We start from the raw sequence: 26,686 nt of genomic DNA on the forward strand, positions 1-26,686 counted from the left end.
TGCTGAAGACTCTCCTGTCTAAATTTCCGTCTAGCTGATGATGGCTTTGACAGGTTCTTCTAACTAAGGAACTCTGACCAGCCAGCATTTTGTACCCGTGTCATGTCACACTTGTTCCCAAACAGTCCCCACAATGATGTTTACTTAATTACGCTCACATCTTTTGTAAGGAACTTTGGATAAAAGCACCTGCTGAGCAAATGAATGCAAATGTAAATTAATGCAGTCACAGGCTTCCTGTGATGGACTGGCACCCACTCCAGGGTTTGTTCCTGCCTTGCACCCTATTATGGCTGGGATAGGCTCCAGCCACCCTGCAACCATCTACTTTAATGAAATGACAAGTGTCTGTGTGTCTACCCATTTTGTATGTCATTTTAACAGAGGGTGCATAACAAATGTTAACATTTGCTTTTACAAACCCCATACCAAATGGCATCTAACAAGCCACATGCACTGCATTCTGCATATTATAATAAGTATCTATATAAAATATTTATTTACATTTTCTTTTGTAAGCAATGAGTAATTAATTTTAAAAGTAATGTTCCTCAACACTGCCAACCATTCACATTATTAAAAGGCCAAGTGTCTTTGTGTCTGTCCAGTTGCAGTGTCTCCATTATATGCCCTTTGGTATGTGATTCAGAAAAGTAGTACAAATGTTTGTGATGAGCCATCTGTTGGAATGAAGAAAACAATGCAATTTATTACTACACGTTTCTGATGAGCCATCTGTTGGAATGACAAAATGCAACGCATTTTATTACTACATGTATTACAAAATACTATAGAGAGTACACTGCAAATATTAATACTGAGGTTTACGTTTGATTCCTTAGATTTCAACTCATCTTAAGCAGGTAGCACAGCTAGTGCTCATGATAAGCTGCTTATGTAATGGATGGATGGATGGAGTCAAAGTCACGTGATGACATGAGCTTGAAGCCCCTGGACCTAAACTGTCAGAGCACTGGACTACTAGAGCGACTGTTTGTTCTGAAGCATCTGCATCAGGGAGAGGAGAATTCACGAGTAAAGACTGATCACGAGCTGCTCTTGGCACTCTGTCGACGTCAGGCATCAGTGCTGCAGTCCAGCCAAACGTCTGCCATGCACTCACTTGTTCAGCGCTCATGAATATTTGAATGCTGCAGAACTCCTGATTAACTCTAATTAAAACAGTGGCTTGCATGCCGGCTAGCGTTAATGTTTGCCTTCAGCGGAACGCAAGGTCTGAATATTTTTATTGAGACTTGAGCACGATGTGAAAACATTTCAGTCAGAACACAGGAATTAACGACGACGGCAGTTTAAGGCTTATTTAAAGAAGAGGGGAGCGTAAAGGACTTGGGAGTGAAACTCACCAATGTGGCCTCTGCTTTCTTTTTAATTATAGCCATGGGAGGAGAATTAAAGACAAAAATGGAAGGGCCTTACACACTTGCATGAAATATTTGGTCTCAAGCCCCCACTATTGGGCATGTCGGGCCAAGTGAGTCACGTCAAGTGGCTTTGTTGTCATCCCCACCCATACAGCATATTGCAGCACACACTGGCATGAGCATATCTTGTGCTGTTTTGTTTTTCATTTTAACATTGGTTTTGTCTGCTTTTTTTATTTATTTTTTTGTATGGTTAGGCTGGTGGTACAGTAAAGGTGTCATGTGACATGTGGGGCATTGCTGTGTGCTCAGGGGGCTGTGGCCACACAGGCTATAAAAGCAGATGGTGACATCAGTTTAGAGAAGACCCTGCCAGTCCAACACTTCATGTGGTTTTGCCTTAACATCTCACAGTCTGCCAAGGCTGACACTGAAAACAGCAGTGGACCCTCAGCTAGGGAGGACGACCCTCCATGACACCGCAGTCAAGCTGAAGAGTACCCTCAGTACCAGACCCATTCATCTATCTATTAATTACAGTATATATAGTGCCTTTCAAATCTATCTATATAGTCACACATGCACGTCACAGCGTCACCCTCCGAGTTCCTCCCACGTATGTGGTTCCACTCTGGACTGAAAGGGGGCGCTGCCGCTAATTGTCTTATCTTCCATTACATCCACAGTCTGAAGAAACCACCAAGTTAGGGCAAATGACTCCGCCCCTTCTAGTCCCTGGACCATAAAAGCCCAGCCCACTTGGAAGGAGGCGTCACTTCTCAACGGAAGGAGCTGCTCAGTCACACAGATGAAGAAATGCCCAGATTTGGTCAAGCCACGTTATTCTGCTGCCAACTGTTTTGTTTCGACCACACTATCCATTAATTACAGTATATACTCTATAATGCCATTTATATCCACCCATCTATCTATTAATTACTGTATATATAGTGCCTTTCACATCTACCTATCAACTAGAGTATATATTAACTTTCACATCTATTACCATATATATAGTGCCTTTCACATCTATCTATCTATCAACTAGAGTATATATTAACTTTCATATCTACTGTGTATATCATATATTTGTGTGTGTATATATATATATATATATATATATATATATATATATATATATCTCACAGTGTGTCCTGTGGTGGGTTGGCACCCTGCCCGGGATTGGTTCCTGCCTTGTGCCCTGTTGGCTGGGATTGGCTCCAGCAGACCCCCGTGACCCTGTGTTCGGATTCAGCAGGTTGGAAAATGGATGGATACATATACATACATACATATACACACACACACACACACACACATATTATATATAGTGCCTTTCACATCTGGCTATCTATTTACAGTGCCTGTAAAATGTTTTCACCCCCATGGCAGAACACTCGTCTTACGTGATCAGTTATTTTTATATTTTTGCGTCACGTAGCCCGCTTTGCAGAGATCTGTTTTCACTTTGACATTAAAGGGTCTTTTTCTGTTGGGTCATTAAAGTCCAATTCAATCCACTGGGATCCAAGGTTTTAAAAACAGTAAACATGTGAGAACTGCCAAGGGCATTTCTGCATTAAGGGGCAGACAAGGCACAGGTGCACCAAAACAAGTAATACGTTTCTGTAATTTAAAACTTTATCGAAACGTTTGTCCCACTGACTTCCTATCATATTCTTGATATTTGAGGGCTCACCAAGACTCGTTTACCTTTTGGCCGTACGCATAACTCTGTGTCTCTGCCTTTTGAGTTGACGAGGTGGACTAATTGGCCCTGCAGTGTTCTCGATGTTCTCCTGGGTGGGCGGGGTGTGCAGGTTTAGAGGCGGGGCTTGAAGCCCACAGCCTGCCATTAACAGGTGGGGCGACTCGTCCGTCGTTCTGCATTTACATTCGGGGCTCAGGTGGGTGAAGTGACCACAACCGCCAGGCCGAGGAGCCCTAAACTGGAAAAGTAGGGCATGAATACCAAGTGGAGAGAGGCGCTCAAGTGTAAAAACAATAGACTGGAGGCACAAAGGCACAAACACATGTGTGTGACGAGGCCTCCTGCACGTTCATTTGCTGGTCTTAATCAGATGGGTGGGTTTAGTGGGCACTGCCTGGCTGGTGGGCTTCCACCCTCGAGGTGACTTCATCAGCCTGTTTTGCACTGGGAGTTACAAAGAAGTGGGGTTTTAAAAACAATTCAAAGAAATTCTGTGATTTCTGGTACATAACACCTTGAGAGAAACAAAACAAAAAAACTTTTATTTTAACTTTTTAATAAAATCGCAGAGTGTAAATAAAGTGACACTTCAAGAGGCACTGTGCGATGTTGTAAGCCTGCACACACCAAAGACGCTAATAAAATCGGTCACCAGATATTTGATTTCACAACAGCACTTGGTGTATTAACGGCGCTAAAAAAAACCAGCAGAAACGGTTTAAGCCGCGGCCCCCCAACAGTGACAAGGAGGCGACTGTCACCTGCGCCGTCACCCTCCTAAATCAGACATCACAAGTCCTGTGCTCAGCTCATCCTGCACATATGTGAACTTGCTGTTGTCATGGCAACATCTGCTCCGCCGTCACTGTCCACATTTTGCGTCGTCTACTGTCACCATGGTGATGTCTGCTCTGCCGTCACTGCCCATGTTTTGTGTCATCTACTGTTGCCATGGTGACGTCTGCTCCGCCATCACTGTCCATGTTTTGCGTCGTCTATTGTTGCCCTGGTGACATCTGCTCCGCCGTCACTGTCCATGTTTTGCGTCGTCTACTGTTGCTGTGGTGACGTCTGCACTGCCGTCACTGTCCAGGTTTTGTGTCGTCTACTGTTGCCGTGGTGACGTCTGCACCGCCATCAATGTCCATGTTTTGTGTCGTCTACTGTTGCTGTGGTGACGTCTGCTCTGCCATCACTCTGTCCACGTTTGGTGTCGTCTTCTTGTAAACATAAGCACTAAGCAGTTGCCTTTAAAAAAAACAGACTGCGAGGGGACAGTCCAGGGTGGGATGACAATATTTCACCACACTGCCCCCTGGTGGTGACAGGGCCCCCCCAAAAAAAATCAAGTCGTGTGAAAAAGTAAATACCCCCCATGGAAACTGGCGACTTTCTCCCCATATCTGAAGAGGCCAGCAGTAGCGCACAGATAAGGAGGACATACTTGAGCAAATGACGCGTCATGTTGGCACTGTGTATTCATTCTCGTAATCGGAGTGAACGTAAACGCAGCCTTAGTAAGTCTGTCCCTCCATTAATCAGCACTTCAGACCCATCAGATGAGAATGAGGTGAGCCAGATGAGGTGCCAATAAGCTGCAGGTGGACCCGACTGTGAAATATCGAGGGTCTGGTGTTCTCTGTGCTATTGCTGTGTGTGGCATCTCCACCCCAAGGCCATTGGAAAGAAGTAGCGGGTCTGCCAAGGGATTTAAAAAAAAGATGACCAAATGATTTGAAATCGACCATTCCACTGTAAGGAAAAATCATCGACAAGTGGCGCAGGTTTCAAATGAGTGCTAATTCGACCAGGACTGGCCAGCCCAGCAAGTTCAGTCCAAGAGCGGACCACCTGACACTACGAGAGACGCCTCCAAGAACTCCTAAACTTCATGACATGATCTGCAAGGCAAGTCGTACAAACGCTGGTGTCAAAGAGCATATGTCACCAGTCAGAAAGAGACTTGGACAAATGTGACATGCGTGTCAGGAGAAAGCCTCTGGGGTCCATCAGAGAAGGACTACATCTGCCATCAAGAGAACAAAGGGGAAGGTGCAATGGTGGACATGTTGGAGCATTTCAGGACAAGAGCCTCATATCATGGTGTGGTGGTGGAAATGCTCTGGTCTGGGGTTGCTTTGCCAGGTAAGGCCTCAGGGCCTTGGCAGCTTGGGGGGGGGGTCACCGAGTCAACTCGGAATTCTGCGTCACATCAACGTGCGCTTGAGCAGAATGCGAGACCACCTATCGACAAAAAACTGAAGCTGAACCAGAAATGGGCCTTCCAAAACGATGACAATGTAAAGCTCCCTAGCAAATCCACAAAAGGAATGGCTCAAGGAGAAGACATGGAGGGCTGTGGATTGGCATAGTCAACACCCCACTGAAATGTTGGAGTGGGCATTCCATGCAAGAAAACCCCACAAACATTTTGCAAACAAAGGATGAGGGGGTCCAATGTTTCACCAAGTCGATGCCTATAAGAAGTCACTTCTGCTAAAGGGGGCAATGCCAGCTTCTAAGGCCAAGGGTGGGCTTACTAACCCAGTAGATCACTAAATCTATGGAATCTTTTATTGAAAAAATGATGGAGGAGGCAATTCTTCCATCCCCTTTATCGGTTGGCAATGTTGGCATGAAGATCTGCTCTTTGGGGGTTCAAATATGTTGAGGTCAACAATGTCCCTTAACCTTCAATTGCCCCAGGGGCACTGTACAATGGCTGACCCTGCACTCTGACCCCCAAGAGGTATGCGAAAACGAACACATTCCTAATACTAGAAATTGTATAAGGCGAAATAAAGAACAAAAAAAAAATAAGTCTATGGGGTGTATTTACTTTTTCACAAGACCGTATTAAGGAGCACTGGATGATATTCTAGAGTTTATCCCTCTTAATAAAGGAGGCGTGTCTGTCTGTGTGTTCATCCAGTTGCTAAGTCTCCGCCATTCCAACACATGGCACATCACAAACATTTTTAGTAATAAAATGTTTTGCATTTTAAATTTTCCATAAACCTTCAACGAGGATTTTTTATTTATTTATTCTGGGGTTTTTGATAGGATTTCCCCCTCTAGTGTGCATTTCTGGAAAGTATTGAGACCCTCTGGTGCTTTGAACACCAAGCTCATGACAGTGCCAGATCTCAAGTGTCTGAGTAAGAGGGGTCTCTTAGCACTTGTATCAAACTGATATTTCAGCTGCTTTTTATTTTTAATACATTTAAAAAAAAAATAAATATAAAATTCTAAAATCTCATTTTCACTTTCTCATCCTGGGGTACTGAGTGTTGTTTAAGGAGCGAAAAGAGCGAATTTGAAATTATTTTAGCACAAAGCTGCAAAATTGCAAAATGTGAAAGAAAAAAAAAAAACAAAAAAAAAAAACGAATGGGGTCTGAATAATTTTTGCTGACGCCTTCTGCTTGAGGGTCGACATTCCTGCAGGTACTTCCCGTGTTTGAAGGCAAATCCCAGCATTCCCTCACATTCCTCATGTGTGTCACCCATTCGTGCCCGGCACTTTGTTTCACTTTCACAGAGAAACTGACCAATCAGACCAAAGCCAAACCGACCAATCAGATTGGTGGGAGGGACCAGACACACACACACACTCTAGCATTTTATTATATACAGTAGGTGTGTGTGTGTTACACTTCCTTGACCGGCACTTTGTCTCTTTATCGCATTGGACTGAGCAACCTCAGAGAAACTGACCAATCAGAACAAAGCCCAAATTGACCAATCAGATTGTGCTGAGAGACTGGCCACAGAGACATTCACATTTTAGATGTATCCTCACGTGTTTAAGCCTTCCTCTACTGACGCTTCCTGTCTCGTTCACGTTTGACTGAGCTACTGAAGTGAAACTGACCAATTAGAGCAAAGCCAAACTGACCAATCAGATTGCTTGGAGGGACCAGACACACACACACACATGGAGACATTATTGTTTTATTGCACAGACTGGTTGTTGAAGACATTTAAATATATTTGATATCTTCAGCCTCACATCCACTGGTAGCACTCGTCCCACCTGTCGTGCTCAGTGTTTCTTCTCTCAGTCTCATTCCTGTAACGTCTGCTTCTCAGACTCTGTCACCTGAAGGTGGCTTGTTTGCCTCCTGTCCGCTTTTTTGACAGCCACCGATGGTGGATGGGGCCTCATAACCTGCTGTGAATTCATCATTCGTATTCTTGTGGATATTTCCTGTGTTTGCAGGCGACTCTCAGCGTTCCTCCTACACCTTTCCTCGGGTATCCTTATGTGTGTCAACCTCTCTTGCCTGGCACTTCCTGTCTCGATCGCATTTGACTGAGCAACCACAGCGAAACTGACCTATCAGGCCAAAATCAAACTGACCAATCAGAATGCTCCGAAGGAGTCAGCGACATGATCAGACACATTACTAGCTGTGCAACCCGTCTAAGCCGGACTGTAATCAACGTAGACCTTAGTGCTGACGTTTGCAGAGCACCATCTATTGGAATGCATTTTGTAACGCGCGTAGTAATTAAATGCATAATCCCAACCCTAACCCTGACAAAATGCATTACGACAAACGTTTTTGATGTGCCATCTGTTGGAAAGACAGAGTCATAGCAACTGAACAGACACATGGACAAACACCCTTTAATTAAGGTGGAATGGATAGATAATTGACTTAAGTCTAACAAAATGCATTACTGCAAATGTGTGTGATGTGCCATCTGTTGGAATGATGGAAACATAGCAGCTGGATGGACACACAGACACCCCTTTATTAAGGTGGAATGGATAGATAGCTCACTTAAGTTCCTGTCACACTAAACACATTTTCTAGCAGTTTTCACTCATAGATTTCACTTCCATGAAGCTCATTAGTCATGTAGTTTGACATCCCCCAGAGACTCGGTCTGACTGATCTGCAACTCATCCTGACAAAATGCCAGAGGAAAAAAAAAATTCTCCTGACTCTCAAGATCAGTACAGAGAGACACCAAGGGAGGATTTGAACCGAGGGTCCCTGGAGCTGCAGGGCTGCAGCACGAACCACTCTGCCACATCAAACTTTTAATGGTATGCTATTGCCTTTTTTAAAGTTATAACAAAACAAAGCATTCGTTTTCAGAGAACAGGGACAGCCCCCGGCAGAACACTAGACTGATGAATGTGGAAGAAATCCCGTCGGCGAGGAGCGCCCGATCGCGAAAAGAACAAAAGCAACTCCAGTCGATAAAAGAGCTCATTGAGCGCAAAAAGGCCGGCGTGAGAGCGCAAGACGAGTGCTGCTTCCCTTACCTTCTCAGCCAAACGCCTCGCCACTTCCAGTGGTCCAAATACATTTGGAGTGGACTGCGGGCTTTTGTTGGAGGGCTGAAGTACAGGCTGCCATGGCAACGGGGATACTCCAGTATCTGCCCGACTCGCAATTTCTATAGCAATGGAGAAAGAAAGAAAGAAAGAAAGAAAGAAAGAAAGAAAGACAGAAAGACAGAAAGAAAGAAAGACAGAAGCCATCTGTCAGAATGCCTTCCCTGCAGGTATTTGCTTTTCGTCACACTTTCCCCCCTTCCTTCCACACTGACAGATCACATTAACTTTCCGTGTTTTTCACAAGCTGGATGAGTTCTTTATGCCGAGTGCTGCCAGCCAGTTTCCTGCTGAGGGGGTGAATCAATTGGCCCTGCAGTGTTCCTATTTTTATGTTTCAATACAAGCAACATTTCTATACGAATCGTCAATGTGGCGAAGCCCACCAGATGTGGTGTGAAGTAAGTCACGCTTTCTTTCCGTAGTTTAGCACCTTCTTGAAACGTTTAAAACAAACCTCGACATTATCTTCTTCAGCAAGCTTTCCCATTTTCTATCTTATGCTCCATGGAATTACTTACCAAGAAAAGCATTACATGTTGTAACGAGTGCTGCCAGTCGGTTTCCTGCTCAGGGAGGACCAATTGGCCCTGCAGTGTTCTTTTTTCTGTTGATACTTTTATCTAAATATTAGTGACAGTCTTTGTGTGTTAAGGGCCAGTGCAGCACAGCAACAGTAGATCTGTAAAATAACTAACAAGTTAAGTTTCGTCCAGCAATTTGAACTCATTTTTAAAATGTTTCAACTTTGTTTTCCAGTTCTCACGATCACACGCTCCATGTAATGACTTATCGAGAAAAAAAAAACGATGGCATGTTGTGACGCAACTGTCCTCATACGAAGTGCTGCCTGACTGCCGAAGTGCTCCTGAGAGGTGGACCGATTGGCCCTGCAGTGTCCCTTCGCTCGAGGTATTCATCAAATCAAATATTACGGGCGAGTGTGGCACAGCCCCACCAGATTTACAAATCAGCAAGTCATTTGTATCCTTCAGTTTATTTCACTTATTATTAAAATGTTTATCACAACTTGCAACTTTTTTGGCATTTCTTCCCATTTTCTATCATATACTCAATGTCACTGCTTATCGAGCCACTAGCCTGTTTCCTGCTGAGGGGAGGACCAGTCGGCCCTGTAGTGTCTCTTCTCACATCCACAGATTGGCAGCAGTGTTTCTGTATCAATGGCCAGGGTGCCACAGCCCCACCAGATGCGTACAATTAACAGTAAGTCTCTCTCAGTGATTTAAGTTGTTACTAAAATGTTTATAAGAAACCTTAACGTTGTCTTCTTAAGCCAATTTTCCAGTACGTGCTGGTAGCATCTTTCCTATTGAAGGGAGGACCAGTTGGCCCTGCAGTGTCCCTTCTCATATTCAGATATTAGCAGCAGCTTTTCTGTATTAAGAGTCAGTGCAGCCCCTCAGGATGTGTAAAATATGTAATATGTTATCTAATGTATATTTTTTAAAATGTTTTTAACAACGCTTAGTGTCGTCTTCTTAAGCATATTCACCCCTTTTCTGTCATAGGCTCAATGTATTTGCCTCCAGCCTGTTTCCTGCTGAGGGGAGGACCAGTCGGCCCTGCAGTGTCCCTTCTCATATTTAAATATCAGCAGCCGCTTTTCTGTATTAAGAGTCAGTGCAGCACAGCAACACTAGATTTGTAAAATAAATCGGGCAGTTTTTTTTTACCATATTTTTAAAATGTTTATAACAATGTTGTCTTCTTAAGCAAATTTTCTATTATATGCTCAATATATTTACTTGCTCATCAACAAAAATATGGCCTCTTATAACGAGTGCTGCCAGCCTGTTTCCTGCTGAGGGGAGGACCAGTCGGCCCTGCAGTGTCCCTTCTCATATTCAGATATTAGCAGCAGTGTTTCTGTATCAATGGCCAGGGTGCCACAGCCCCAGCAGATGCGTAAAATGAACAGTAAGTTTCTCTCGATGCTTTGTTACCAAAATGTTTATAAGAAACCTTAACGTTGTCTCCCTAAGCCAGTTTTCCAGTATGTGCCGTCAGCCTGTTTCCTGCGGAGGGGAGGACCAGTCGGCCCTGCAGCGTCCCTTCTCATATTCACAGATTGGCAGCAGCGTTTCTGTATTCAGGGCCAGTGTGGTAGAATCTCACCAGATGTGTGAAGTAATTAATTGGTTTGCCTCAGTAAGATGACTTATTATTGAAATATTTCAGTGGAGTTGGCATCATCTTTAACGACACCCGTTGTTAATTGGGAGTGTAGGACACGTCATGGAGAGCCAGTCTGTCATGCCTTGCACTGGAGTCTCCATCCTCCGTGTCACCAAACTGCATTGTTACGTTCGAAGACCTCGATTCACATTTATAAATATACAGTGTGTACACCACTCTGGGGTTATGAATCAAATAAACTGAATTATCTAACCTGATATTTATATGACAGAACTTTCACAATCTGGGGGCGCAGGGCGCCTTAGCCACTTCCGGCAGCACCGGGTACAAAGCAGGAGCCAACTCTAGAGGGGCTGCCACCTCATTTCTAAGTTACAATCTGCTATATGTGTTAGCTTTGAAAGGGACCACTTACTTGTGGACCACTTACTTGTGGACCACTTACTTGTGGACCCCCACGGCTCCTCCACCCCCTCCCACGGCTCCTCCACCCCCTCCATGGAGGGCAGCGGTGGTACGGGACTCTCATTCCTCTCCGTCTTTCTGCTCCTCCCAGTCAAATCTTAAGCCCTCCGACTTCACCGCATGGCCCCTCTGCATCGACTCGATGAGCTCCCATTTTACTCACGTCAGCCTCTGAATGGAAGGCAGGCTGCCAGTCTCACCTCTTTGGCTGTCATCCAGTTATGCAGCGGGGGCTTCAAACATTTTTTTTTTTTTTTGCAGGCTCCCCGTCAGGCCACTGGATTCCCAATCCGGAGTGTGGGCAGGGGGCTCCCAGATGTATAAAATAAAACAATAAGCCCTTGGTGCTCGGCCCTTCCGAGTCGGGTTCACCAACACGACGAGTCCACGCCTCTCCATGCCGAGGACATTTTCCCACATGTAACAAGGCCAAAACTCGCTCGGATTTGCCAAATAACTTTGAAATCCTTGTAAAGTTTATGAGACACGGGTGGGGGGCTTGGGTTGAGTACCGGGGCAGAGGCCACTGTGTTCTTATTATCAGGAGGGCCGAGACTTTTCTTGGCATTTGGATCCCAGCTGGCAAAGCAGCTGGAATTCCAGCCGTCCAAGTTTATTAAGTTCAAATTCCAGACGACACGAGTGCGGCTCTGAAGCCGTGAAGCGTCGCTCCCCTTCCGGCCACGTCATCCGGGTTCCTATCACGTCATCTGCTCTCATTGAGTCAGCTTGCATGGATGGGGGGGTCGGTCTCAGTTTTTTTCATGAAACTCCTTGGCCTGCCAGCTTCTGCATTTGCTTTCCACTTTGCCCACATTTCCCCCCCCGTTTTTATGACGTTCCGTTGTACCCATCGCTCAGTCGTGTAGTGTAATTCCTTAACTTCAGAGCAGCGTCCATCTTTATTTACATGGAATGGCCCTTTATGAGAGTACGTTCTGGAAAACGCTCAATCCAATTCAGGATTGCAGGAGGTCCCCAAAGCCTATCCCACCCGCAGCCGGGGCAAGGCAGGAAACGTCCTGGTCAGGGGGCCACTCATTTGGAATTGGGAATTAACCAAATACACACATCATGTGGGGGTCCTGCGGAGAACATCTGCTGATAAAATGGCGGGTTCTGGAGGAACAATGTGGGATTTCCTCCCGGTGGTAGGACACTGGACCAGCTCTTTACTCTCACAAGGATTCATGGAAGTATTGAAAACCAGTCTTACATGTGTTATGTACAGTAGAGATGGAAACGGCATACGACTGCGTCCCCAGGAGTGTCCTGTTCGGGGGGTCTGCTGATGATTTTCAGTCCCTAATATAACTGGAGTGAGGGCTTGGCTGACATTACCAGCTGTTAGTCAGACTCATTCACGGTGGGTGGGTGTGTGTGTTGGGGTTTGGGGGTCCACCTGGGCTGCCCTTTGTTAACAACCCCATTCTTAATTTCAACGGCCGAGGGGTTGGTTGGTGCTTTTTGCAGATGATGGGGTCCTGTTGGCCTCATTTGAAAGTGACCTCAGGTGGGCACCGGAGTGGTTTGCGGCCAAGTGTGAAAAGCTGGAAAAGGATGGGGGTGCCCTCTCCAGGTTGGGCGACAAGGTGCGGCTTCATGCAGAGCTGAGGGTCTCGCTCACGAGTGAGGGGGAGTGAGAGATCGATAAGCAGATCAAATTGGCGTCAGCAGTCATGCGGATTTGCCGCCGATCACTTGTGGTGAAGAGGGAGCCGAGCCGAAATTCAAAGCTATTGATTTACGAGTCAATCGACATCCCCGTCCTCACCTTTGGCCATTAGGTGTGTTGTGTACAGTATTACAAAATAGATGGCACAATGCAAACTTAGATTTCAACCCATCTTAGACAGGTAGCACAGCTAGTATAGAATGCAACACACATACACACACATTTTATATATATATATATATATATATATATATATATATATATATATATATATATATATATATAGTGGTAGATTAAGGGTATGCTCGCACCCTTGCACCCTCAGACACCATGTCAGACACCAGGTAAAAGTCCAATAATATTTATTATAACAATAATGTGCACAAAGCAGCCTCCACTCCCAAATACTCCAAAAACAATAAATAATACCAAATCCTCCAATCTCCCAGACGCTTAGCCACCCTGCCTCCCAACTCAGCTCGTCTGTCTGGGATCTCCCAGAGTACTTTATACTCCTTGACCCGGAAGTGTTTGTCCCTCAGTCCATGTGACTTTCTATCACTTCCGGGCCAGGTAAAAACTTCTCTTTTCTTCATCCCGGAAGCACATCATTTCTTCTGTCCACGTGAGTGGGACGTACTTCCGGAGTGTAGGGAAAATAGTCCCTGGGCCTCCCTGCAGCGACTCCTGGCGGCCCCCATGGTATCCAGCAGGGCTGTGCATTTAAAGACCACTGTCCATAATTCCCTGCTGGCATTTGGGGAACCTCTACGCTGCAAGGAGGGCTCCATCTGGCGGCCTGGAGGTATTGGCTGGGGTACATGGCCGGCCATATCTTACAATATACTGTATATATACACACATACACCTTCATAAAAGGATATGTGTCTGTGTACCTCTGTGTTTATCCAGTTGCTATGTCGCTGTCATTTCAAAAGATGGCGCACTACAAACATCTGTAACAATAAAATGCATTGCATTTGCGATTCCAACAGATGGCGCATCACAGACATTAACACTGCTTTTATGAATCCCATATTAAACAGCTTATAACACAGGCATATGAATTGTATGGCACAAACACATTAATAGTAATGTATTTTATTACTGTACAGTATGTGTTACCAACTACATTCCAACAGATGGTAACTGCAAACGCAGATTTCAACTCATGTTAGACGGGTAGCACAGCACACACACACACACACACACACACACACACACACACATCTATGGATGTTTCTCTGGCTATTTTGTTGATTATTATACGACTTTTTCTATTCTGAGGAGTCATTCAAGTAAAGAATTTCACAGCATGTCTAGATGATAATAAGCTTGAAGCTGAACTTGAAATAATGAAAATGTTGATGATGATAATAAAAATAATGAAATCACACATACACGCACTGAAACCAATATTTACAATGTGCCGATTGTATTTGTAAAAAAACTGATGTTACGTTTTAAAATTTGGATCTGAGGGGAATATATTAATTAATCAATTAGTTCTACTAAAATAGATGTTGTCTAATTATAAAATTCGTTTTTTGAATTGTCTATTGTTATTTAAATTTGGCATTTCTTCGAGCCTTTATATATTTGAAAAAGAACGGTGCAATTAGTACTTGATTTATAATTAAGTATGGGAGATGCTGAACTCATCAAGTGTATTATGTAGCCGTTCTCATCCTCCCGATGACGCTCACGCCATATTAATTTAATGCTCACACAATGGGCCTGGTGCCCAAATGTAAAACAAACACTGCCATTGTCACACGTGCATGCCTGGGAGTTACAATTGTTAGGGCTTGTCGACTTGTAATTCCATCCCACACCAGAGGGTGGCGCCACCTTATAAACACACACTTCTCTCCCTTCCTCCTGCAGATCTGGAAACCAACAACTCGAACGCCAATGATATCACTTCCTGTTCTGGGGGTTCCTGCAGCCAACTCACTGACTTAGTAGCTGGCACCAGCACCACCTTGCTTCAGTTGGTCAAGGTGCCACACTCACTCATCGGAACTTCAGCAAACCCAACTAAGACGTGCAGCTTTGGAAGGAAAGCCTACAGAACCACGGGCTTTAAAAGTTCACAAACCCGGTCAGCAGCACTAACCGCTGCGCCTTTGTGCCACCCAACTGCTGGTGTCATGCTAGAAGTCGTCTGTTGGAATTAGTATCATCAGAACCCTTGGTTTGGCACTGTCCCTGAAGCCATTTATGAGGCCATTTAAAAGGTATGTCATACAGAATGAAACCAGCACTTGGGGGGAACTGAACGAATGACATCAGAGGGCAGGGAGGATGAAAGCAGGGGATTCGCAGTGACATACCGTATAACGGCTGGTGGAATCCCACCAAAGTCGTAAAAGAAGGAGGACATACCACATGTGTCGTAGAGCAGGATCCTCTGCGGGCGTCCTCAGTCTTCACGTGCAGGGCAAGACGCGCAATTCACACCCATCAGTCGGCAGAAGCTTTGGACGACTGTTCTTATTTTACAGACTACGAGGACAAACCTGGGAAATAAAGAGACCATAATTATTTAAGGACCACCCCCTGTTACATACAGCCTTCTAAATGAAAGCCATACCAGTAAATCGCAGTCTGGAGACCCCTTCACTTTCCCCACACTTTTTGGAAATGGACCACCTTGACATTTTATCCCGTCGTTGGACACTCTGTTACCCATAAGGACACAGTGAAAGGTCCCCAAATGGATTCCGAATTCCTACAGGTGTTTGGACCCTTTGCCATGGTGTGCCACGTTGTGCCCAGGCGCCTCCCGTTTGCTTGCGTCACTCTAACGAGATTTTTTTTGGACCATTTTCCTACTATGGTGTTACACACAAGGGACAGCTTTAGGGCTCTAAGCACCCGCCGCCCCAGGGGTTGGCACTGTGTCCTAAAGCCTGTTCTCTTCCTCCGCCCTCTGCATACCAGATGATTGACAGCTTAACATCTACGGACATCACTTCCTGCATCCGTCCGCCTGGACCCGCCTTCTCCTGCCGGAAGGACAGTTCGGCCATTTTGAAACTTTGCAAACGATGTGAAGTCACCGGCTGGCGCTCAGACTCTTTCATCGCGGTCCGTCTAAATCTCTCACAACGGGTCAACGTGATGCTGTGATGATGTATGTCACTAGGATAGCAATGGCAGTAATACCAACTTCAATTTCTAGTGACTACACTCTTATTGCCTAAAGTATCGGGACGCCTGCCTTTACACCCACATGAACTTTAATGACATCCCGTTCTTAATACGTAGGCTTCAATATGGAGTTGGCCCACCCTTTGTGGGTACAACAGCTTCAGCTCTTCTGGAAAGGCGAGTGTAATTATGGGAATTTAATGACCAGGAGAGCACTGGTGAGGTCGGCACTGAGAAGGCCTGGCTCACTCGCCGTCTCCCAAAGGTGGTCCTTTAGGTTGAGGTCAGGGATCTGTGCAGCCCCCCAAACTCGCTCCTCCATTTCTCCATAGACCTTGCTTTGTGCACTGGTGTGTCTGTAGTCATGTTGCCATCCCCAAATGGCTTTGTATGCTGAAGCATTAAGAGTTCCTTTCGCTGGAATTAAGGGGGCCAAGCCAACTGCCACCACCCCCAAACCGCCCCCGATCCACCAAACTGTACACTTGGCACAATGCAGTCAGGCGAGTCCCGTTCTCCTGGCCAGACTCGTCCATCGGATTGCGTGATTCGTCACTCCAGAGGACACGTCTGCACTGCTCCAGAGTCCAGTGGCGTCTGGTGGGCTTTACACCCCAGCATCTGACGCTTTGCATTGCACTTGGTGACGTCAGGCTTGGTCGCAGCTGCTCGGTTTCCCTGAAGCTCTCTCTCTATGCGCTGCGCTGTTCTTGAGCTGCTGGTGCTCTGTAGCTATCAACTCTGCAGAAAGTTGGCGACTTCTGCACCCCTCAGCATGTGTTGTCCCTGCTCTGTGGCCTACCACTTGGTGGATTGCTGTTGTCCCCAATTGCTCCCACTTTGTTATCATACCACTAACAGTTGACCGTGGAATATTTAGTAGTGAGGAAATGTCACAAATGGACTTATGGCACAGGTGGCATCCTCTCATGGTGCCACGCTTGAATTCACGGAGCTCCTGAGAGCGACCTGCTCTGTCACAAATGTTTGTAGAAGCCATCAGTCTGCATGCTGAGGTACCATGGAAGTGACAGGAACACCTGAATTCAATGATTTAGAGGGGTTGGTGGGAGGGGGGGGGGTCCCAATACTTTTGCCAGTATACTGTATGTGGTCTGAAAATTCAAAGTTCTTCAATTTCTGAGACCCCATTAAGCAGATGCAGCAGCTCTGTTTATGATTCGTTTCATAATTAACGTGTTAAACCACTAGGGGGCACATTGGCACGCCCTTAGAAACGACATCACACAACAGATAAAAAAACAGAATGAATTGTGTATGTGTTGCCCAAACAAGCCCACGAGGCAGGGAAGCGGAGGAAGTGAGACAGGAATAGCAAGAAAAGTCCTCCAAGGCCCCCCCAGCATGCCTAGGAAACAATGCCCGGTTTGCCAACCCTTCCATTCTCACCTCTGTTCTTCCGAAGTTTCAGTGGCTGGTCCGGAGTCGAAGCTCACTTGGTCATAAGTGGAGGGCATTCTCCACGGCAAGCAAATGAGCCACGCAGTAGAAATGAGAAGGAAATAAACCTAAGATGTCTTGTAAAGCGGCTGGGTGCGGGTCACATGCACGGCTTTTGGACGGATTGTGCAAGTTCCCTTTTCAGAAAACAATGAGTGAGGAAAGTGGACAGAGTTCTCAAGACTGGGCCTTTTCAAAGGCAAACGTCTACTCAGTTAAGCTGCGTAGGTCCACCAAGAGTCACACAACTCTTAACAAAATAACCAGGACGGGTCGTACGTGAAATGCGGAATGGGAGCGCATGCTGCCTTCACAGAGAACCCACACCTCGTCACAAATTTTTCAGGTTTTGTTCTGTTGCAGCACACGACAAAGCGAAAACAGGATTTCAGAAATGTCTGTACATCGAATTAGAGCCAAAATGCTGAACTGTCCCACTGACCCACTTGTAAGTTTGTTGTGTCTTAGTTGTGAACTTCCCCAAAATCCATTATGCTTGTAAATAGTAGTACACCAAATGTACAGTATGTTACAATGTTAATTAATTGAATTAATTAATTCGAGAAGGTAAAATGGCAGAAAGAAAAAGAAGACCAGTGACATCTGCTGAGCATCAAGCAATTCAAAGAAGCTGATTACTTAACAAAGGGCACCATAATAGGAAGAAGAAAAAGAAGAGCAGCGGTATCTGCTGAGCATCAAGCAAATCACAGGAGCTGAATACTTAACAAAAGGCACCATAATAGGAAGAAGAAGAATAAGAAAAAGAAGAGCAGCGGCATCTGCTGAGCATCAAGCAAATCACAGACGCTGATTACTTAAAGGGCACCATAATAATAAGAAGAAGAAAAAGAAGAGCAGTGGCATCTGCTGAGCATCAAGCAAATCACAGAAGCTGACTATTTAACAAGGAACACCATAATAGGAAGAAGAAAAAGAAGAGCAGAGGCATCTGCTGAGCATGAAGCAAATTGCAGAAGCCGATTATAGGGCGGGAAGAAGAAGAAAAAGACAAATGATAGCTGTGGCTATCAAGGAAATACAGCAGGGCAACCTTGTGAACTACTGGGGGTACAACATTGTGCTTGGTCTTAACTGAAAGCTTATGACTGGACACATTCTGAAAAGTCAAAAAAATGTGATAACCACAGAAAAGTAAAGTGCTCAGCCAATTGACATTTCAGAGAGAAAAAATGATTTCCATCTGTTGAGCATCTTACTGGTGGCCAGAGAAGTTTATTGTAGTCAAAGCACAACCTCTACAGGCCCATCTCTCTACCATAGAGTGCCTTTCATATCTATCATTTATATAGCGCCTTTCATATCATTGTATTATAACGTGTGTTTCCTATCCACTTAAACATATGGTGCCTGTCATTCCTATCAATTATATCGACCTTAATATATAATGCCTTTCATGTCTTTCAATCATATTGTGGTCTTATATCTATCTATATATTATATAGTGCCTTTCATATCTATCACTGTTAGTTCCCTTCCTGTTTATCTGTTATATAGCGCCTTTGCTGACTGTCTCCCCAACTATCACTTATACATTATTTTTCATATTTGTCAATGCTGTGGTGTCCTTTGTATCTCTCTACAGAGCCTTTCACATCAGTCTGTTTTGTTATATAGTGCCTTTCACAACTCCCTCTCAAGTCTCTCTCATCTGCGGTGGTCAGGTGTTTATTTGATTTCTCTCTTAACGTGTCGCTGCTCTGCTTGATCAGCCGGTCCTGTTCTGGATGTTGACCTCGAGTCTGCAGCACACAGATGGCTCATCTCCGCTCCACGTTTTGCCAGGCGCTCTTATCGCAGGTCCGGCCCTTTCAACTCCATCTGCCCTGCCATTGTGCAGATAAGTAAATCAATAAATGTGGAATATGCGGCTTATTAGCTTGAGATAAGACGAGCAGGAAGTCTTTGCCATAAAAGCCGTCCTAATAACCTGCCGGCTCGCACCTGCGCTAATCCAGTAAGCTGCTGGTGGTCCATTAAAACCCTCATGGTCACAGTGGGCTGAGAGAACAGACGGCCATGTTTAATGGTGAAACAAACACAAAGAGAAGACCAGGAAGTTCAAGTGCTGCCGTGGACTCCCCTTCCTCTATAATGAGCAGACCAACCACACACCACACATGCCCCTCCACACCGGCAAATTTCTAAACTGACCACAAAGTTTTGCCGATGCAGAGTATCTCATGAGGACGGCTGCATCATCTGTGCCAACTGTTGTCCTCTTTATTGGGACCAGCAGCGCCAGCATGGCATGATGCGAACAAAAGGGCACTTCTGAGAGTGGGTTCAACAGCTACATCTAGAAATGCTGTTCTATGATGGACCCTTACAGAGTGGGTGCAATAAACTGAAGCCATGGGGTGAAGGTGAATATTCATGTTTCACATCTGTAAAGGAAATGCAACGCTCAAACACCATTAAAAGAAAAGAAGGTAGGCGTCCAGAACTGGGCACAAAAATGAAGGGGCAACCCAGCAAAACAACACAAAGGAGTAATGTGCTGCCCAAAGGGCGGTTGTGCCCCTTCTTTGTTTAGCCCCACCTTCCAATAAAGAGATTGCTGCATGGTGAGCATCACCAAGCAACAGAAAAAGATGGGTGGGGCTAGGAGCCTCTGAAGGGCGGGGCCATAGATTATACCCGACAGCTGTTTCACAGAAGATACTGATGAGCTCAGCAAAAGCATTTGCAGGGTGCTGATCTTCAACCTTTAATGTGCTATGAGAAACACACCAAGAAATATCGAATATCACCTTATTGGTCAAAATAAATCACAACGTCAATTTGAATCCACAGCCCTGCGCTCAATACGCTGTTACTGCCAAGAAGTTCCAAGGGCAGACTCCACGGACACTCCAGAGAGGAGCTTCTGGCAAAGTGAAGGTAAAGGCCCAGTGTCCCAGTGCTGGTCCTTTTCTTCGACCTCAGGTCCCCCGAGTCATCAGGTGCTTTCCCACCGCAGTAACCTTTTTTCAGGAAACGGGGACTTTTTAGAAACTCCACATTTTGTTCAACCAGGAACTTTTGTGGGTGGGGCTAGGCGATGACTTGTACTGATTGGTTGGCCACTGTACAAGTCTGTTAGTTGCTTGGACTTTGGAGAGCCCCTACAACTCACACTGTGTCACTCTTCATAACTGTCGTGAAGTTTGGGTGGGGGGGTCCCTGGTGACTTCGTCAAACTGCACAACGCATCACTCTTCTTTGTGCATCACATATTTTGCATAACCGTTACAAGTTCCTGTGGCCTAGTTGGGAACGTGACACATGAAAGTGGTTCGGGACCACAAGTGGCCAAGGTGGGAGGGTCTCCATCATATAGAAACAAAGTTCCTGTGCTGGGAAAGCAACTGGGGGGCCCTGCCCCCTAAGGCTCAATTCTTAATACAGACAGAGGAAACCAAACAAAAGGGGACCCCCCTCCCTCCTCCCCCGAGCTGCACCACTACAGTCATAAGGTGTCAATAAAGTGGAATATTGGTGGGATATACACAGAAGTAAAGGGTGAATACTTACTAGGATTCGTGGCGTAGCGCATCTGCAAAAGTGAATGAACGCCTGCTTCTTTGGGAACCTAAGAAATAAAAAGAAACAAACAAAATAAACAGGCTGCCATGTAAGGAAGGCACAAATGTGGTAAGTTGAAGGGCTCAGGAGTAGAGAAGTAAGTTGGGGAACAAACATGTGGCCAGGCGTGTCAGGGGTCTGCGGCAGATCGGCGAGAAGTGCGCCATTTTATAAAAAGGTGAGTGGGGGAAACAAGAGACACACCTGGCCAAGGGGTGCTTAATGGGACAGGGGAAGGGGCTGGGATAGTCCTTCACGTGGGTCAGACCCTTCAGTGCGGCCATCTCTCGTTGACGCTCTGATGAACGTGAAGGGAAGCAGCCACACGTGTGAAAAGGTCCGAGCGGATCAGTGAGTGAGAGAAGGAAATAGAAAGAAAGAAAGAAGAAGAAAAACGAGGGGAAAAAAGAGAGAGCAAGAGGGAGAGCAGAGTCGGGTTACTCTGGGGTCAAGAGGGCCAGAGAGAGGAAGACAAACTGGTCTGTGAACCCCCAGTGGAGTGAATGGGGTGTCACTCCAGGAGGCGGAGCCAGAGAAGCAGGGTGATCGTGGACTCGTTGAAGCAAAGGGAGTGTCGTACTGGGGGTGATCTACCCTGCTGAGGAAGACGAGGGGTGCAATAGTGGACTTCAGCAGAAAGAAAACGAGAGGAATACAAACTGGTCTGAGGTGCCCCGTGCCATAGGCCAAGCTTATTAGTGCGCCAACCGAATGTTCGGTAGCAAAGCCGCGAGGCTGGCCCCACCCCCATGATCTGTGGCCTACGGAAATGTCTGATTTCGCTTTAATGGGGGCGCTGGCCCTGCCCGTGGAGGAGTGAAAGGAGTAGCATTCCGTGGGGGATCTGTCATGCTGAACAAAAGGACCGGGGGGCATCATGGGCTCTGGGCGTCCTGTGGTGGCTGAAGGAGGTGGCAGGAGGAGGGAGCAGAAAGAAAGGGGGAAACAAATCAGCCTGAGAGGCCATGCGATGAAGCAATTGGGAGTGTTGTACTTTGGGGGGGATCTACCCTGCTGAGCATGAGGACTGGGGGGGATCGTGAAATTCAGGAGAGAGGAAAACAAACTGAGGTGCCCTGTGGTCAGCACCAGTGTTGGAGTATTTTGTGCCACAGGCCAAGCTTATTAGTGTGCCAACCGACTGTTTGGTAGCAAACCCGTACGGCTGGTCATCCCCCCCCTTGTGATCTGGGGCCTAGGGTAATGCCTAATTTTGATTTAATGGGGGTGCCAGCCCTGCTCATGGTGGAGTGAAAGGATCCAGGGGTGAATCTACCATGATAAGCAAAAGGACCAGGGGCATCGTGGGCTTTGGGGCGTCCTGTGGCGACTGAAGGAGGTGGCAGGAGGAGGGAGTCGGGCTCAGCAGAAAGGAATCCAGTGAGAGAGAAAGAGAGAAGGAGATGCCATGCGTCGGGCGTAGGGGTTTATCCACCCTGCCAAGCAAGAGGAGGGGCACAATGGTGGACTGAAGGATGGAGAAAGAGAAAAGAAAACACAACTGGTCTGAGGAAAAGGAGAGTCTGAGAGAACCCGCGGTAGAGGGAAGGGAGTATCACTACAAGGGTGGATCTACCATGTTGAGAAAAAGGATTGGGGGGGGTATAGTGGTCTCTGGGGGTCCTGCAGGGAGGTGGCAGGAAGATGGAGCTGGGCTCAGAAGTGTGAGAGAGAAAAATGAACCCGTCTGTGACGTCCTACAGTGAAGTGAAGGGAGTGTCTTACCAGGGGGCACACCTATCCTGCTAAGCGAGAGGAGCGGGGGGATCGTGGGCTTTGGGGAGTCCTGTGGTGACGAAAGAGGGTGGCAGGAAGAGTGAGCAGAATCACAATAATCCAGTGTGAAAGAGAGAGAGAGAGAGAGAGAGAGAGAGAGAGGTTCAAACCAAACTGGCCTGAGGTGTCCCCGCAGCAAAGTGAAGGGGGTGTCATTCCAGGTGGCAGATCTGTCCCGCTAAAGGAGAGGAGCGGGGGATCGTGGGCTTTCGAAGGTGCCAGGAAGAGAGAGCTGGACACAGAACTGGGTTAATGCATTGCAAGAGACGGGAAAAATGAAGGAACAGGGAGTCGAGTGCGGCGTATCCCGGTGGCTGGAGGGGGAAACGAGAAGGGGTGGGGTGGTCATCGGTGTCTCAGTCCTGCTGAGCAGATCTGGAGGGCGAGGTGGACAGACAGACAGAGAGACAGAGAGAGAGAAGCACCAGAGATGATTTGTGGAGGAAGCCAATTCTGAATCTGGTTTGAACCATTTATTGAATTTATTTGCCGGGTTTTTCTCTTCTTCATTGCACCGCACTATGGACACCATTGCCGTTTTGTTAATACGCACACCTCTTAACTTCTCCTGGTGTCCTCACTTGGCCTCGTCCTTCCTCGGTGATGAACAACTAGACGCCTCAGTCAGGTGACTCGTAACTGCGTGTTGCATAAATAAAAGACGAGGGCGGCAACATAAACAAGCAGCAGCTCAAATCCTCCCAAAATGGACTCTCCAGAATAAAAAAGTGTGTCACTCGAAAGAAACGACATTTATGACGCATAGTCAAGGGAACTGAGCCCACCATCAGAACGGGGTTTCGGTTTTTAGGACTGATAGCATGATGTTTGTCTCCTGCTCCTCCCCTCCCTGTGATTGGTTTCTTTACTGTGTTCATGAGATGTCATCTGAATGGAGGAAACCCCCACACATGACACACCGTTTGACTCGTCTTGATGTCTACTTATGGAAGACATCCAACATTTTGGGGACTCCCCAATTAGAAAAGCCAATTTTGGGACCATTATTTGTGAAGGGAATGACACCCTTATGATAGAGTAAACTGACAGGTGTCTTAGGGAGGAAGACACGATATTGAGCAGGGGGGTTCACCCCGTAATGGGATACAAGAGGACCAAGTTACTCCTTCACATAAAGCTGTGAAAAAATGGGTATTGGCAATACGGGCACATGGAGTGTCGTTTTATGTTATTTTGAGTTTCCTGATCACCGGTATGATCATATGTTAGAATGCTAATTCTATATCAGTGGTCCTAGCCCCCTCTAAGAGCCACTCCCAGAAGGCTAAAAATGACAAATTTCAAACATATGCATGTGAGGTATCGTTTTACACTATTTTATGGTCTGTGATTCCAAATATGGTGGTATTTTTGACCCTTTACTAGTGGTCTAGCCCAAAATAGACCTCTATCAAATGACAAACATATGCATGTGGGTTATCGTTTTAGATTATTTCATGGTCTGTGGTAACAAATATAATGTTATTTTTGATTTTTGACCCCTTTACTAGTGGTCTAGCCCCCCTACAGACCACTATTAGAGGGTGAGAAATGACACATTTCAAACATATGCATGTGAGGTATCGTTTTACACTATTTTATGGTCTGTGATTCCAAATATGATGGTATTTTTGATTTTTGACCCCTTTACTAGTGGTCTAGCCCCCCTATAGACCTCTATCAGATGGCAAAAAAAATGACACATTTCAAACATATGCATGTGAGGTATCGTTTTACACTATTTTATGGTTCGTGATTCCAAATATGATGGTATTTTTGATTTTTGACCCTTTACTAGTGGTCTAGCGTCCCCCACCCAAACAGACCTCTATCAAATGACAGACATATGCATGTGGGTTATCGTTTTAGACTATTTCATGGTCTGTGGTAACAAATATAATGTTATTTTTGATTTTTGACCCCTTTACTTGAAGTCTAGATATTCTATCACAGTGAAGACTATTTAGATGTTAAACATTTCTATTGACGCGCACAAATTACCACCAGCCTTCCGGCAGTGCACTTTTGTAAAATGACATTGATTCTCTTCCCTCGTCTGTATCGTTTCCTCAGGATACTAACAGCGAGCCAAGCTAATGTCGTGTTATCCACATCAACAGGCCTGTAGCCCGTCTAGGCCCGGCCTGCTATTGTGTCCCTGAAACAAAGCCACGGCTGGAAGGCGATCTGACACAAGGTCATTTACAGCGAAACTCGATAGGAGTGACATCAGCGTCAACACACAGGGCTGTTATATCACCAAATCGATAGCGCAGCTCTCAGCGAAATACCAATAGGCTCATCTAAAAAGATGCCCCACTGGGCTGGTGGTCTTAAATGACTGTCTAGCCCCTCTGACTGCACAGCGTCCAGCTCGATTGAGAGTCTTGGCTCCTGCGCTTTGGGGACATGGGAAGACTTCTCAGCCACACCGTTTTCCCCGTGCTTTAAGGAGAGACAACAGGATTTCTCGGTTGCTGGCCATGACACTCGGATCAGACCCCGGGGCAAGTGGCCGAAAGAAAATTGAAATGTGTTTGGGACCCCATAGTGCTAAATATTTCTCATTAATTTTGACCACTTTGCACTTTCACATTAAAAGAGTCTTTTTCTGTTGACCAGTTGTCAAAAAAAGTCAAATGAAATAAAATGGGATTCAGGGTCGTATAACAAGAAAACGGAAAATGGCCAAGGGGGTGAAGACTTTTTTATAGGCACTGTGCATAAATAAATGACCTGGAGAAGAATAGAAATAACAAGCTGGTTCATTTGGCATGTTAAACTGGGTAATCTGGCTGCTAATGAACAATCAGCTGAATCAGAACAGATGGACCTGGACAGCATACAGACTTGGGCAGGTAAATGTCAGATGAAACTAAACGTACGTAAAAGTAAAGGATTACAGGCAGGAAGTAAAAATGTTAGATTTAAATACACAATGGGTGTAACATAAAATAATATCCACCATGATACAAGGATAAGTGCCTGTGTATCTGTGTGTCTGTCCAGTTGTTATGGTCTCTGTCATTCCAACAGATGGCGAAACACAAACACTAGCGCTGCTTTTACAAATTCCGCACCAAATGGCATATAACTGAGACATATGCATTGCACTTGTCATTCCAACAGATGGCGCACCACAAATATTAGCACTGCTTTTACAAATCTCATATCAAATAGCATACAGCAGAGACCTATGCATTATATTGGTGCACCGCAAACATTAACGCTGACGTCTATGTTGATTAGTTAGATTTTAACTGGCCTCAGATTGGTAATAGAGCTAGTAAACCTTAATAAAAGGACAAGTGTCTGCTTGTCTGTGTTAATTATTGTTTGTACAGTTGCTATGTCTTGAGGTGGATGGCCGGGACCCTTGACCGGTCAGGATGCCTCCATGCTGGAAGGACCGGGGGAGAGAGCCAGCTTATTCAGAGAATTACCTCCCCCGGAGTGCTAGATGGCAGCCCCCTTGGTTTGCTATGGTGCCTCGGACTCTTGCAGTGCTTCATGGGAGTTGGAGTTTGGTGCAGCCCTGTTGAGATCCATGGGCACCACCAGGGGGCGTTGCAGCTGCAGCTGAGCCCTGGAGACCAGAAGTGCTGCCAGAAATAGATCAAACAACACCTGGAGCACTTCCGGGTGCGTTATAAATGGAGCCAACTGCCACCACTCAGTGAGCCAGAGCTGGGAGGAGGGAGACGAAGCTTGCCTGGAGGAGAAGAAAAGGAAGATATGGTAGTGCTGTGTGCTTTTGGGACTGTGTTGTGGCTTGTGAGGAATGGGGAAAATGTTGCCCACAAGGGAAAAAGAAAAATCACGTGTGCTTTGAACTTGTGTCCTACGCCTGTTCGTGTCGGGTAGGGGGGATGGTACACCCCCGTTGGTTCCAAAGTCTCCATCATTCCAACAGATGGCACATCACAAACATTTGTAGTAATAAAATGCATTGCATT

The 26,686-nt window shown here is 45.9% G+C and overlaps 1 protein-coding gene across 4 annotated transcripts in view; it reads right to left on the reverse strand.

Moving 5' to 3' along the window:
* Window positions 1–26,686, reverse strand: part of atxn1b (ataxin 1b) — a 180,252-nt gene that overhangs the window by 26,198 nt on the left and 127,368 nt on the right. For 3 of the 4 annotated variants that reach the window (XM_039737785.1, XM_039737784.1, XM_039737786.1), the window contains 2 exons: window positions 20,904–20,961; window positions 15,138–15,271 (listed from right to left, as the gene is read on the reverse strand). The gene's annotated coding sequence lies outside the window, so the exon portion shown is untranslated. Of the gene's footprint in view, window positions 1–8,377; window positions 8,701–15,137; window positions 15,272–20,903; window positions 20,962–26,686 lie in introns of those variants that run through there. The other variant, XM_039737788.1, reaches the window with a different exon arrangement.

This window comes from Polypterus senegalus, chromosome 16 (assembly GCF_016835505.1).
Source record: "Polypterus senegalus isolate Bchr_013 chromosome 16, ASM1683550v1, whole genome shotgun sequence".
NCBI classification, from domain to species: domain Eukaryota; kingdom Metazoa; phylum Chordata; class Cladistia; order Polypteriformes; family Polypteridae; genus Polypterus; species Polypterus senegalus.